The sequence below is a fragment of the Triticum dicoccoides genome, chromosome 2B (genome assembly GCF_002162155.2).
Source record: "Triticum dicoccoides isolate Atlit2015 ecotype Zavitan chromosome 2B, WEW_v2.0, whole genome shotgun sequence".
Classification (NCBI taxonomy): Eukaryota; Viridiplantae; Streptophyta; class Magnoliopsida; order Poales; family Poaceae; genus Triticum; species Triticum dicoccoides.
Window position 1 is genome coordinate 770309525 of NC_041383.1, and position 13725 is coordinate 770323249.

Sequence of the window (13725 nt, forward strand, 5' to 3'; positions counted from 1 at the left end):
AAGTTGTCGTTTCTTAAAAGTTTGGGGCTGCAACGCTTATGTGAAAAAGTTTCAGGTTGATAAGCTCGAACCCGAAGCGGATAAAATGCATCATAGGACACCCAAAAATAGTTGGGTATACCTCCTATTTCAGATCCGAAAGAAATAGGGATTGTTTCTTGAATCGGGTCCTTTCTCGAGAAAAAGTTTGTCTCGAAAATTGAGTGGGAGGATGGTGGAGACTTGATGAGGTTATTGAAACATCACTTCAACTGGTGTATAGCAGGGCACATGAAGTTGTTCCTGTGGCACCTACACCAATTGAAGTAGAAGCTTATGATAGTGGTCATGAAACTTCGGATCAAGTCACTACCAAAACTCGTAGGTCGACAAAGATACGTATTACTCCATAGTGGTACGTAATCCTGTCTTAGAGGTCATGTTGCCAGACAACAATGAACCTACGAGCTATGGAGAAGCAATGGTGGGCCCGGAATCCGACAAATGGCTCGAAGCCATAAAATTCGAGAGAGGATCCATGGAAGAACTACTCAATGGTCATAAGGCTGTTGAGTATAGATGGATTTTAAAAGGAAGGTAGACAATGATGGTAAGTATCACCATTAAGAAAGCTCGACTTGTCGTTAAGATGATTTCCGACAAGTTCAAGGAGTTGACTACGGTGGGGCTTTCTCACTCGTAGCGATGCTAAGAGTTTGTTGGAATTGGATTAGCAGTTACTGCAGTATTTATGAAATCTTTCAGATAGGATGTCAAAACATTTTTTCCTCAACAATTTTCTTGAGGAAAGATTGTATGTGATACAACCAGAAGGTTTTGACAATCCTGAAAGACGCTAACAAGTATGCAAAGCTCCAGCAATCCTTCTAAGGACTGGAGTAAGCATCTCGGAGTTGGAATATACGCTTTGATGAGATGATCAAAGATTTTGGGTTTATACAAAGTTTATGAGAAACTTGTATTTCCAAAGAAGTGAGTGGGAGCACTATAGAATTTCTGATGAGTATATGTTGTTGACATATTGTTGATCAGAAATGATGTAGAATTTCTGGAAGGCATATAGGGTTGTTTGAAAGGTGTTTTTCAATATAAAACCTGGATTAAGCTGCTTGAACATTGAGCATCAAGATCTATGAGGATAGATCAAAGACCGCTAAATGGTACTTTCAAATAAGCGCATACCTTGACATGATCTTGAAGGTGTTCAAGATGGATCAGTCAAGAAGGAGTTCTTGCCCGAGTTGTAAGGTATGAAGTTAAGAGTTAAAGCTCGACCACGGCAGAAGAGAGACAAAGGACGAAGGCAGTCCCCGATGCTTCAGACGTAGGCTCTATAGTATGCTATGATGTGTACCGTACCGGAAGTGTGCCTTGCCATGACTCAGTCAAGGGGTACAAGAATGATCCAGGAATGGGGATCATTGGACAGCGGTCAAAATTGTCCTTGGAGTAAATAAAGAACATGTTTCTCGATTATGGAGGTGATAAAGAGTTCGGTGTAAAGGGTTACGTCGATGCAAGCTTTAACACCAATCCGAATGACTCTGAGTAGCAAACCGGATACGTATAGTGGAGCAACCATTTGGAATAGCTCCAAGTGGAGCATGGAAGCAGCATTTACAATACGACATAGAGAATTGTGAAATACATACGGATATGAATGTTGCAGACCCGTTGACTAAAACCTCTCTCAAAAGCAAAACATGATCAAACCCCGGAACTCATTGAGTCTTAATCACATGGTGATGTGAACTAGTTTAGTGACACTAGTAAACTCTTTGGATGTTGGTCACATGGCGATGTGACCTATCAATGTTAATCACATGGCGATGTGAACTAGATTATTGACTCTAGTGCAAGTGGGAGACTGTTGGAAATATGCCCTAGAGGCAATAATAAATTAGTTATTATTATTATATTTCCTTGTTCATGATAATCGTTTATTATCCATGCTATAATTGTATTGATAGGAAACTCAGATACATGTGTGGGTACATAGACAACACCATGTCCCTAGTAAGCCTCTAGTTGACTAGCTCGTTGATCAATAGATGGTTACGGTTTCCTGACCATGGACATTGGATGTCGTTGATAACTGGATCACATCATTAGGAGAATGATGTGATGGACAAGACACAATCCTAAGCCTAGCACAAAGATCGTGTAGTTCATATGCTAGAGCTTTTCTAATGGCAAGTATCATTTCCTTAGACCATGAGATTGTGCAACTCCCGGATACCGTAGGAATGCTTTGGGTGTACCAAACGTCACAGCGTAACTGGGTGGCTATAAAGGTGCACTACGGGTATTAACGAAAGTGTCTGTTGGGTTGGCACAAATCGAGACTGGGATTTGTCACTCCGTGTAACGGAGAGGTATCTCTGGGCCCACTCGGTAGGACATCATCATAATGTGCACAATGTGACCAAGGGGTTGATCACGGGATGATGTGTTACGGAACGAGTAAAGAGACTCGTTGGTAACGAGATTGAACAAGGTATCGGCATACCGACGATCGAATCTTGGGCAAGTACAATACCGCTAGACAAAGGGAATTGTATACGGGATTGATTGAGTCCTTGACATCGTGGTTCATCCGATGAGATCATCGTGGAACATGTGGGAGCCAACATGGGTATCCAGATCCCGCTGTTGGTTATTGACCGGATAACGTCTCGGTCATGTCTGCATGGTTCCCGAACCCATAGGGTCTACACACTTAAGGTTTGATGATGCTAGGGTTATAGGGAATAGATATATGTGGTTACCGAATGTTGTTTGGAGTCCCGTATGAGATGTCGGACGTCACGAGGAGTTCCGGAATGGTCCGGAGGTAAAGATTTATATATGGGAAGTCCTGTTTTGGTCACCGGAAAAGTTTCAGGTGCTATCGGTAATGTACCGGGACCACCGGGAGGGTCCCTGGGGTCCACCAAGTGGGGCCACCGGCCCCAAAGGGCTGCATGGGCCAAGTGTGGGAGGGGACCAGCCCCAGGTGGGCTGGTGCGCCCCCCCCCCACAAGGGCCCCAGGCTGTAATGCCCCGGATTTGATGCGCTAGGTGTCCGCCAGTTATTCGCCTTCAATGCCATGTCATTTGCTTGCGTGTCGCACTTTGCCATGTCATCATGTGCATTTCATTTTGCATACGTGTTCGTCTCATGCATCCGAGCATTTTCCCCGTTGTCCATTTTGCAATCCGACACTCCTATGTCCCCGGCGCCACCTTTTGCCTCTTTTCGTGTGCGGGTGTTAAACATTCTCGGAATGGACCGAGGCTTGCCAAGTGGCCTTGGTACACCACCGGTAGACCGCCTGTCAAGTTTCGTTCCATTTGGAGTCCGTTTGATACTCCAACGGTTAACCGGGGAACCGTAAAGGACTCTTTTGTGTGCAGCCCGACACCCCTCCAAAGCAGCCCAATAACCCATCCTAACCCACTCCATGCTCTCGGTCGTTCGATCACGATCGTGTGGCTGAAAACCGCTCTCCATTTGGACTCTCCTAGCTCCCTCTACCTATATATTTGTGCCTCCCCCCGAAAATCCCGGATGAACCCTAGTCTTCTTCCACCTCTCACCGCCGAACATGTCCATCCCGCGTCGGACGTGTCCACCCGTCGCTCCCGACGAATCGCGTGCTGCCACGTCGCTCCCGCCGCCACCTGCACCCAATCCCCGAGCGCCACCTCGCCTCCCCAGCTCCCCCACTTCCCTGCAGGCCCGCCAAGCCCGGGCGCAGCCCGCCGAGCCCAGATCGAGGCCCAAACCGAGCGCCCGCGAGCCCGCCGCCGTCTCCCCGCTGCTTCACTCGTCTGGATCGGGTGGATCCCAATCCAGGGCCTCCTCCGCTCGCCGGAGCAAGCCGCCGCCGGCCGCCAGCGACCACCCAGGCCAGCGCCGCCCCGTCCCGCCTCCTTCTCCTTCCCTCCTCTGCTCGCCCTCTCACCTAGTCGCTCCCCGTGCTCCCTGTAGGAGCTCCCTGATGGCCATGGCGCCCGAAGACCGCCGCCATGCCTCTGCTCGTCGCCGGCCAACCGGACTCCGAGGACCCCTTCCGCCACCGGATCCGGAGGCCCCATGCCCGGATCGACACATTCCCGGCCTTCCCTGTGCCCACCGAAGCCCCACGCCCGCCCACCATCGCCGTTGACTTCCACTGGAGTCGTCCTGTACGAGGAATGGAGCTCCCCCGATCTGGATCCCCTTTTCGCGTGGGTAATTTTTCACTAAGTCCCCTAATCTGCAACTTTATCGTGCCATGTTCATCGCATCATATCTCCTAGCATACTGTTCAGTTTTGCATGCACGATATATCAAAATGTTCACCATGGGATGCTCTTCATTTTGGTCCATTGTGCCATGCTTGTTTGAGTTCATCTAGATGCCCTAATCATCGTTGCAAGAGTGCTATATGATGTTAACTACTGTCTGTTAACAGAACTTGATGATTTGTCTTTTTCATTGCATTTTGTGTTTGCATCCTATGAGCATGAGCTCTACATGTGTTTTGAACTATGTCATGCCATATTCACAATGGTGCCATCCATGTATTTTTTGGAGTCTTGTAGTGAGTGCATCGAGCTCGTGAAGTAGGGTACTTGCTGTTGCTGTTTTGCTAGTCTGAATCTGCTATGTCATGATGCTATGTAAACCTGCTGCTACAAGTCATTCTATGTATAATCTGGAGATGTTCACTAAGGATGATTTGTTATACATGTCATGATCTATCCATCCGTGCCCCTGTTTGCACTTATAGCCTGCTGTAGCTTGTTGTAATCTCACTCTCAAATTGCTAAATAATGTTGTTGTTAGCCTGTTAACATTAAGTTCAATGTTGCCATGATTGTTGTTAGTGATCCGTGCACCCTATGAACTTTCCCTTGCCATGCTTAGCTTCACAAACATGTATTCTTACTGTTGGTTACCTTTCCATGCCATGTAATGCTCTGTGGTGAGTGGTACAAGCTCACCAACATGCCTACTTATTGTTGTTCCTGCCATGTATGAATCTGTCATATCACTTGCTATGTTTACATGGGTGCCATCATATTTTATGTGCCCTTTTGGCTCATGGTCAGTAAAGGACTCTATGCAATTAGTAGATTCATTCCATGCCTTTGTTTGCCATGATAAGTTTCCGTAACATGTTGTTTGATAGCTCTAAACATTGCAACCTGATGTTATTTTCTGATAAGTCTGAAACTGATATTATTTGCAATCTTGCCATGTCCTTTTGAGCATGTTATAGTGTTTTCTGGAGATAGCTCAGTGTTCATGTTTTGTCATGCTTTACCTGTACATCAAGTCCATGCCTTTTGTTCTTATATTGAGGTGCTGTAGCATATTGTTTTGATGCTTGCTAGATGCCTAGTTGCTATTTTGGACAGCTTGTCCTTTAAACTTGTATAGAGTGTATGTGTTGCACCGTTGCTCCGTTTTGAGTGTGCTCTATATGAAATTTGCTTGATTTTGCTTTAAGTTTCATATTATCATGTTGCATCCTTGTTTTGAGGTGTTTGCTTGATGTTTGTATGCATTTTGCATCAATCCCATGCTTAACTTGTTTTGCTCATATCTTCTAGGCCGTAGCTCCGAACTAAATGAACTTTATATGTAACTTGACTAGAATCCCGTGTAGATCATCTTGGTGCTCTTTAACTTGCTGTTTAACAACTTCAACTTAATGTTTGTTCAGATCTGGACCAACTTTGAAACTTGCATATGAGGACTTACCGGAATTGTTCTATGTTGTTTCCGGCATCATATAAACTTGCTTTGATGTGTTGGTCTAGTATGCATCATCTTTTGCCATGAGTAGCTCCATGTAGCCTTGTCATGCATCATGCTTGTTGCGCATCATGTCTTGTCTATGTGTGCTGTGTTTACTATGTTGTGTGCTTCTTCTCGATAGTTCCCGTTTCGTTGCGATCGTGAGGATTCGTTCGTCTACGCTTGGTTCGTCTTCGTGGCTTCATCTTCTTCATGGACTCGTTCTTCTTCCTAGCGGGATTTCAAGCAAGATGACCGTCACCTTGGATCTCACTACTATCATTGCTATGCTAGTTGCTTCGTTCTATCGCTTTGCTGCGTTACCTATCATTTGCTCCTCAAGCCTTCCAAAATTGTCATGTCAGCCTCTAACCTTTTCACCCTTCCTAGCTAACCATTGCTTGGCTATGTTACCGCTTCGCTCAGCCCCTCTTATAGCATTGTTAGTTGCAGGTGAAGTTGAAGATTTCCCCATGGTGGACAGGATTATGATTGGGATATCACAATATCTCTTATATTATTAATGCATCTATATACTTGGTAAAGGGTGTAAGGCTCGGCCTTATGCCTGGTGTTTTGTTCCACTCTTGCCGCCCTAGTTTCCGTCATACTGGTGTTATGTTCCCGGATTTTGCGTCCCTAACGCGGTTGGGTGATTTATGGGACCCCCTCGATAGTTCGCTTTGAATAAAACTCCTCCAGCAAGGCCCAACCTTGGTTTTACCATTTGCCTCACCACCACCTACATTTCCCTTGGGAGTAATTAACCCGAGGGTCATCTTTATTTTAGCCCCCCCCCCCCCGGGCCAATGCTTGTCTAAGTGTTGGTCCGAACCGAGTAGACTGCGGGGCCCCCTCGGGGAAACTCGAGGTCTGGTTTTACTCGTAGGATGTCTCATCCAGTGTTGCCCTGAGAACGAGATATGTGCAGCTCCTATCGGGATTGTCGGCGCATCGGCCGGCTTTGCTGGTCTTGTTTTACCATTGTCGAAATGTCTTGTAAACCGGGATTCCGAGATTGATCGGGTCTTCCTGGGAGAAGGAATATCCTTCGTTGATCACGAGAGCTTATCATGGGCTAAGTTGGGACACCCCTGCAGGGTATAAACTTTCGAGAGCGGTGCCCGCGGTTATGTGGCAGATGGGAATTTGTTAATGTCCGGTTGTAGATAACTTGACACCAGCTCCGAATTAAAATGCATCAACCGTGTGTGTAGCCGTGATGGTCTCTTTTCGGCGGAGTCCGGGAAGTGAACACGGTTTTGGGTTATGTTTGACTTAAGTAGGAGTTCAGGATCACCTCGTGATCATTGCTAGCTTCACGACCGTTCCGCTTGCTTCTCTTCTCGCTCTTATTCGCGTATGTTAGCCACCATATATGCTTAGTCGCTGTTGCAACCTCACCACTTTACCCCTTCCTTTCCCTTTAAGCTTTGCTAGTCTTGATACCCATGGTAATGGGATTGATGAGTCCTCGTGGCTCACAGTTTACTACAACAACAGTTGCAGGTGCAGGTTATGCGATGATCATGACGCGGGAGTGATGTTTGCTTGTTTTGGAGTTCTTCTTCTGCTTCTTCTTCGATCAGGGGATAGGTTCCAGGTCGGCAGCCTGGGCTAGCAGGGTGGATGTCGTTTGAGTTTCTGTTTATGTTTCATCCGTAGTCGGATGTTGATCTTGTATATGAGATGATGTTCTATTCGTGTGGCATTGTATGCCTTTTGTATGTATCCCCTTCTATTATGTAATGTTGATGTAATGATATCCACCTTGCAAAAGCGTTTCAATATGCGGTTCTATCCTTGGTGGGACATTCGAGTCTCTTTAGGATAGTATCGCATACTGGGCGTGACAAGTTGGTATCAGAGCCTCGACCGGCCTTAGGAGCCCCCTTGTTTGATCGTGTAGTTTGGCCGTTGTTGAGTCTAGAACAAAACTTTTCGGAGTCTAGTTATATCGGAGAGTAGGAATTCTTTTTACTCCTCTGCCCTTCGTCGCTCTGGTAAGGAATCTTGACGTAGGTGTTTTGAACTACTCCTCTTCCCCTTCAAATTTTTTCTTTAGGATCACGCAGTTGGTTTTCGATCGTTGTTCCCCAGCTCCTTTCACCCGATGCATTTCTCGTCAAGTTGACTCGAGCCTCTTCATCTTTGCCAAGTTCAATCCTCAGTTGTTTTCTTTTCCCACCCGCCCACCCTTTTTTCATCTCGGAACCGGAGTCCGTAATTTAATATCCATCCTACTTGTGCGAAGCCTTTGCTTTCTTTCAACCGGTGTTTCCTCCCGAAGTTATTCATCGGTTTTCCCCCTTCCAAGTTGCCTTTGTTTTCCCGCCCTCCCACCCTTTTTCTTCCCGGAGCCTGAGTCTCTTTCGAGCATCATTGTCATTCGTGTGGAGCCTCTTCAGTCTTCCCTCAATCATTTCAACCGGTGAATTCTCGTCTCAGTGGACATTCTTCATCTCTTTTTCTTCTCCGGTGGACTCAATTCAAGTTTTTCGGGTTGATCATATTCTTTCCCTCGGCTCAAGTGTTCTCCCTGCTCGTTCACCTCTCATCAGTTTATCATCCCGGAGTTCGGAAGACATCTCAGGAGATTCGTCTGTGTTCCAATAAAGTCGAGGTGGTCACCTCATCAAATATTTCAATTATTCCGATGCGTCATCTATCTGTTCAACACCCCTTTCCAACGATATTTTTCTCTTCAGTGGGCCCTAACCCACAGGTCTTTTCCCAGGATCTTACCTGACTCTTCTAATTTCCCCTGAGTTATTCTCAATTGTTTTCAAGTGTGACGTAAGAATGAATTTCATCAGTCACATGCCTTTCCAAGATCGATTTCAAATCATTTCATTGTTGGCTCAACCTCTTCGCTTTTCGTTCTCCCGGAGTATCTTAGAAATTTTGGTGTTGTTTATCGTCGCCATTCTTAACATTTGAAGAACGAAGAATAATTTTTCTAAATCTTGTCCATTCTCTCGGAGATTCCTGGTGCTAGCTTGATGTTATCCTCTCAAATTGTTTTCCAGTCGTGCAAATTCTTTTCATCCATCCGGAGCATTTCAGGAGTTGCTTTCTCTCTAGATCATCCGGAGGCCATCTTTTTCGGAATATTTCTTCGCTCTAAGTTGTCAAATTCGTTCTCCAATTATTCTATATCCGTGCCCCTTCGTTCATCTCAATATTCTTCCGGTGCTTCGTTCAAGTATTCTTCAATCAGTTCGCGATCCCTTCATCATCTTGTCTCTTATTTCCCTCAAGTATCTTTGTGCTTTTCTAATTCTTCCCAGTAATTCATTCTCTTTAATCAGTCATTTTTGAATTTTTACGGTGGTTCGTTCAAGATTCTTTTTCTTTGATTATCATATTAATTCATTCGTTCTTTTCAATCCTACCGGTGATTCGTGAAGACCTTCTCAAGTTTGCGATATGTCACTTCTCAATCCCTTTTCAAGAAGAATAAGTAGTATGCTAAATCCATTGCTTGTCATCAATCTAAGTTGATGAAGGGTAAGCATACAATAAATCTTATTCTTATTTCCTCCAAGTGTTTAATCCCTTCCTTCGGAGTTTGTTCTTGGTGAATAAATTCTAGCTCCAAGTGTTTTCATCTTTTCTTTTCCGGAGTTCAAATTTCCTCGGCCATTTCGTCGGAACCTCCATCTAAATCATCGCAAGGCTCAACTTATTCTTTCATCCTTTATTCTATCTCATCATCCTTTTGTCACCGGAGTTCTTCACGGTGGTTCTTCATGATTTAATTCATTCTTCAAGAGTTCATCAAGATTCTTGTTGGTGGATTTCAAGTAGCTTTTCTTCTCGCGTCTCGAAGTGTAATTAGTTCTCCGTATTCTTTTGAAGTGGAGTTTTGCATTTCTTCGTTCTTCTCAGCTATTTAATCTTTTCCGCTTGTGGTCGGAGATCACCTCATATTTTGAGATGTTATCCATAAGTCCACAACAAGCATATTCTTTTGTTGTTGAATTTCCAACAACTCCATTCAATCCTTTCTTCTAAGGTTGCTTTCTAGTTCATTCATGGTAGAAGATGTAATCTTCTTCTCCGTTCTTTTCTTTCAACTTTTTCAATTCTTCCGGAGGCATTGTGTTGTTCCTCTCGTAAACTATCGTTCCATTTTGTCAATCTCAGTTCCAACTCTTTCCATGTTCAGCCGGAGTGCTGCCTAAATCCTTTCAGTCTTATTCGTTTCTTATCTCGTCCTAACCGGAGTGGTTTCATAGTCTATCTGATTCCGTTAGCTTTCGATTCCCGCCATTCTCATTGTTCCTCTCTTCTTCTCGAGTTCTCTCGATTCTTTGCTTCTTCTCTTGCATTTTGTTTCACCTCATTCCTTTTCCCTTCCGTCTCGGTCCAAAGATCTCGGGACGAGATCTCTTGTTAGTGGAGGAGTGTTGTAACGCCCCGGATTCGATGCGCTAGGTGTCCGCCAGTTATTCGCCTTCATTGCCATGTCTTTTGCTTGCGTGTCGCACTTTGCCATGGCATCATGTGCATTTCATTTTGCATACGTGTTCGTCTCATGCATCCGAGCATTTTCCCTGTTGTCCATTTTGCAATCCGACACTCCTATGTCCCCCGGCGCCACCTTTTGCCTCTTTTCGTGTGCGGGTGTTAAACATTCTCGGAATGGACCGAGGCTTGCCAAGTCTCCTTGGTACACCACTGGTAGACCGCCTGTCAAGTTTCGTTCCATTTGGAGTCCCTTTGATACTCCAACAGTTAACCGGGGAACCGTACAAACCTCTTTTGTGTGCAGCCCGACACCCCTCCAAAGCAGCCCAATAACCCATCCTAACCCACTCCATGCTCTCGGTCGTTCAACCACGATCGCGTGGCCGAAAACCGCTCTCCATTTGAACTCTCCTAGCTCCCTCTACCTATATATTTGTGCCGCCCTCCGAAAATCCCGGATGAACCCTAGTCTTCTTCCACCTCTCGCCGCCGGACATGTCCATCCCGCGCCGGACGTGTCCGCCCGCCGCTCCCGACGAATCGCGCGCTACCACGTCGCTCCCGCCGCCGCCTGCACCCAATCCCCGAGCGCCACCTCGCCTCCCCAGCTCCCCCACTTCCCCGCAGGCCCGCCAAGCCCGGGCGCAGCCCGCCGAGCCCAGATCGGGGCCCGAACCGAGCGCCCGCGAGCCCGCCGCCGTCTCCCCGCTACTTCGCTCATCTGGATCGGATGGATCCCGATCCAGGGCCTCCTCCGCTCGCCGGAGCAAGCCGCCGCCGGCCGCCAGCGACCGCCCAGGCCAGCGCCGCCCCGTCCCGCCTCCTTCTCCTTCCCTCCTCTGCTCTCCCTCTCACCTAGTCGCTCCCCGTGCTCCCTGTAGGAGCTCCCCGATGGCCATGGCGCCCGAAGACCGCCGCCATGCCTCTACTCGTCGCCGACCAACCGGACTCCGAGGACCCCTTCCGCCACCGGATCCGGAGGCCCCATGCCCGGATCGACCCATTCCCGGCCTTCCCTGTGCCCACCGGAGCCCCACGCCAGCCCACCATCGCCGTTGACTTCCAGCGGAGTCGTCCTGTACGAGGAATGGAGCTCCCCCGATCTGGATCCCCTTTTCGCCTGGGTAATTTTTCACTAAGTCCCCGAATCTGCAACTTTATCATGCCATGTTCATCGCATCATATCTCCTAGCATACCGTTCAGTTTTGCCTGCACGATATATCAAAATGTTCACCATGGGATGCTCTTCATTTTGTTCCATTGTGCCATGCTTGTTTGAGTTCATCTAGATGCCCTAATCATCGTTGCAAGAGTGCTATATGATGTTAACTACTATCTGTTAACAGAACTTGATGAAATGTCTTTTTCATTGCATTTTGTGTTTGCATCCTATGAGCAAGAGCTCTACATGTGTTTTGAACTATGTCAAGCCATATTCACAGTGGTGCCATCCATGTATTTTTGGGAGTCTTGTAGTGAGTGCATCGAGCTCGTGAAGTAGGGTACTTGTTGTTGCTGTTTTGCTAGTCTGAATCTGCTATGTCATGATGCTATGTAAACCTGCTGCTACAAGTCATTCTATGTATAATCTGGAGATGTTCACTAAGGATGATTTGTTATACATGTCATGATCTATCCATCCATGCCCCTGTTTGCACTTATAGCCTGCTGTAGCTTGTTGTAATCTCGCTCTCAAATTGCTAAATAATGTTGTTGTTAGCCTGTTAACATTAAGTTCAATGTTGCCATGATTGTTGTTAGTGATCCGTGCACCCTATGAACTTTCCCTTGCCATGCTTAGCTTCACAAACATGTATTCTTACTGTTGGTTACCTTTCCATGCCATGTAATGCTCTGTGGTGAGTGGTACAAGCTCACCAACATGCCTACTTATTGTTGTTCCTGCCATGTATGAATCTGTCATATCACTTGCTATGTTTACATGGGTGCCATCATATTTTATGTGCCCTTTTGGCTCATGGTCAGTAAAGGACTTCTGTTCTATGCAATTAGTAGATTCATTCCATGCCTTTGTTTGCCATGATAAGTTTCCGTAACATATTGTTTGATAGCTCTAAACATTGCAACCTGATGTTATTTTCTGATAAGTCTGAAACTGATATTATTTGCAATCTTGCCATGTCCTTTTGAGCATGTTATCGTGTTTTCTGGAGATAGCTCAGTGTTCATGTTTTGTCATGCTTTACCTGTACATCAAGTCCATGCCTTTTGTTCTTATATTGAGGTGCTGTAGCATATTGTTTTGATGCTTGCTAGATGCCTAGTTGCTATTTTGGACAGCTTGTCCTTTAAACTTGTATAGAGTGTATGTGTTGCACCGTTGCTCCGTTTTGAGTGTGCTCTATATGAAATTTGCTTGATTTTGCTTTAAGTTTCATATTATCATGTTGCATCCTTGTTTTGAGGTGTTTGCTTGATGTTTGTATGCATTTTGCATCAATGCCATGCTTAACTTGTTTTGCTCATATCTTCTAGGTCGTAGCTCCGAACTAAATGAACTTTATATGTAACTTGACTAGAATCACGTGTAGATCATCTTGGTGCTGTTTAACTTGCTGTTTAACAACTTCAACTTAATGTTTGTTCAGATCTGGACCAACTTTGAAACTTGCATATGAGGACTTACCGGAATTGTTCTATGTTGTTTCCGGCATCATATAAACTTGCTTTGATGTGTTGGTCTAGTATGCATCATCTTTTGCCATGAGTAGCTCCATGTAGCCTTGTCATGCATCATGCTTGTTGTGCATCATGTCTTGTCTATGTGTGGTGTGTTTACTATGTTGTGTGCTTCTTCTCGATAGTTCCCGTTTCGTTGCGATCGTGAGGATTCGTTCGTCTACGCTTGGTTCGTCTTCGTGGCTTCATCTTCTTCATGGACTCGTTCTTCTTCCTAGCGGGATTTCAAGCAAGATGACCGTCACCTTGGATCTCACTACTATCATTGCTATGCTAGTTGCTTCGTTCTATCGCTTTGCTGCGTTACCTATCATTTGCTCCTCAAGCCTTCCAAAATTGTCATGTCAGCCTCTAACCTTTTCACCCTTCCTAGCTAACCATTGCTTGGCTATGTTACCGCTTCGCTCAGCCCCTCTTATAGCATTGTTAGTTGCAGGTGAAGTTGAAGATTGCCCCATGGTGGACAGGATTATGATTGGGATATCACAATATCTCTTATATTATTAATGCATCTATATACTTGGTAAAGGGTGTAAGGCTCGGCCTTATGCCTGGTGTTTTGTTCCACTCTTGCCGCCCTAGTTTCCGTCATACCGGTGTTATGTTCCCGGATTTTGCGTCCCTAACGCGGTTGGGTGATTTATGGGACCCCCTCGACAGTTCGCTTTGAATAAAACTCCTCCAGCAAGGCCCAACCTTGGTTTTACCATTTGCCTCACCACCACCTACATTTCCCTTGGGAGTAATTAACCCGAGGGTCATCTTTATTTTAGCCCCCCCC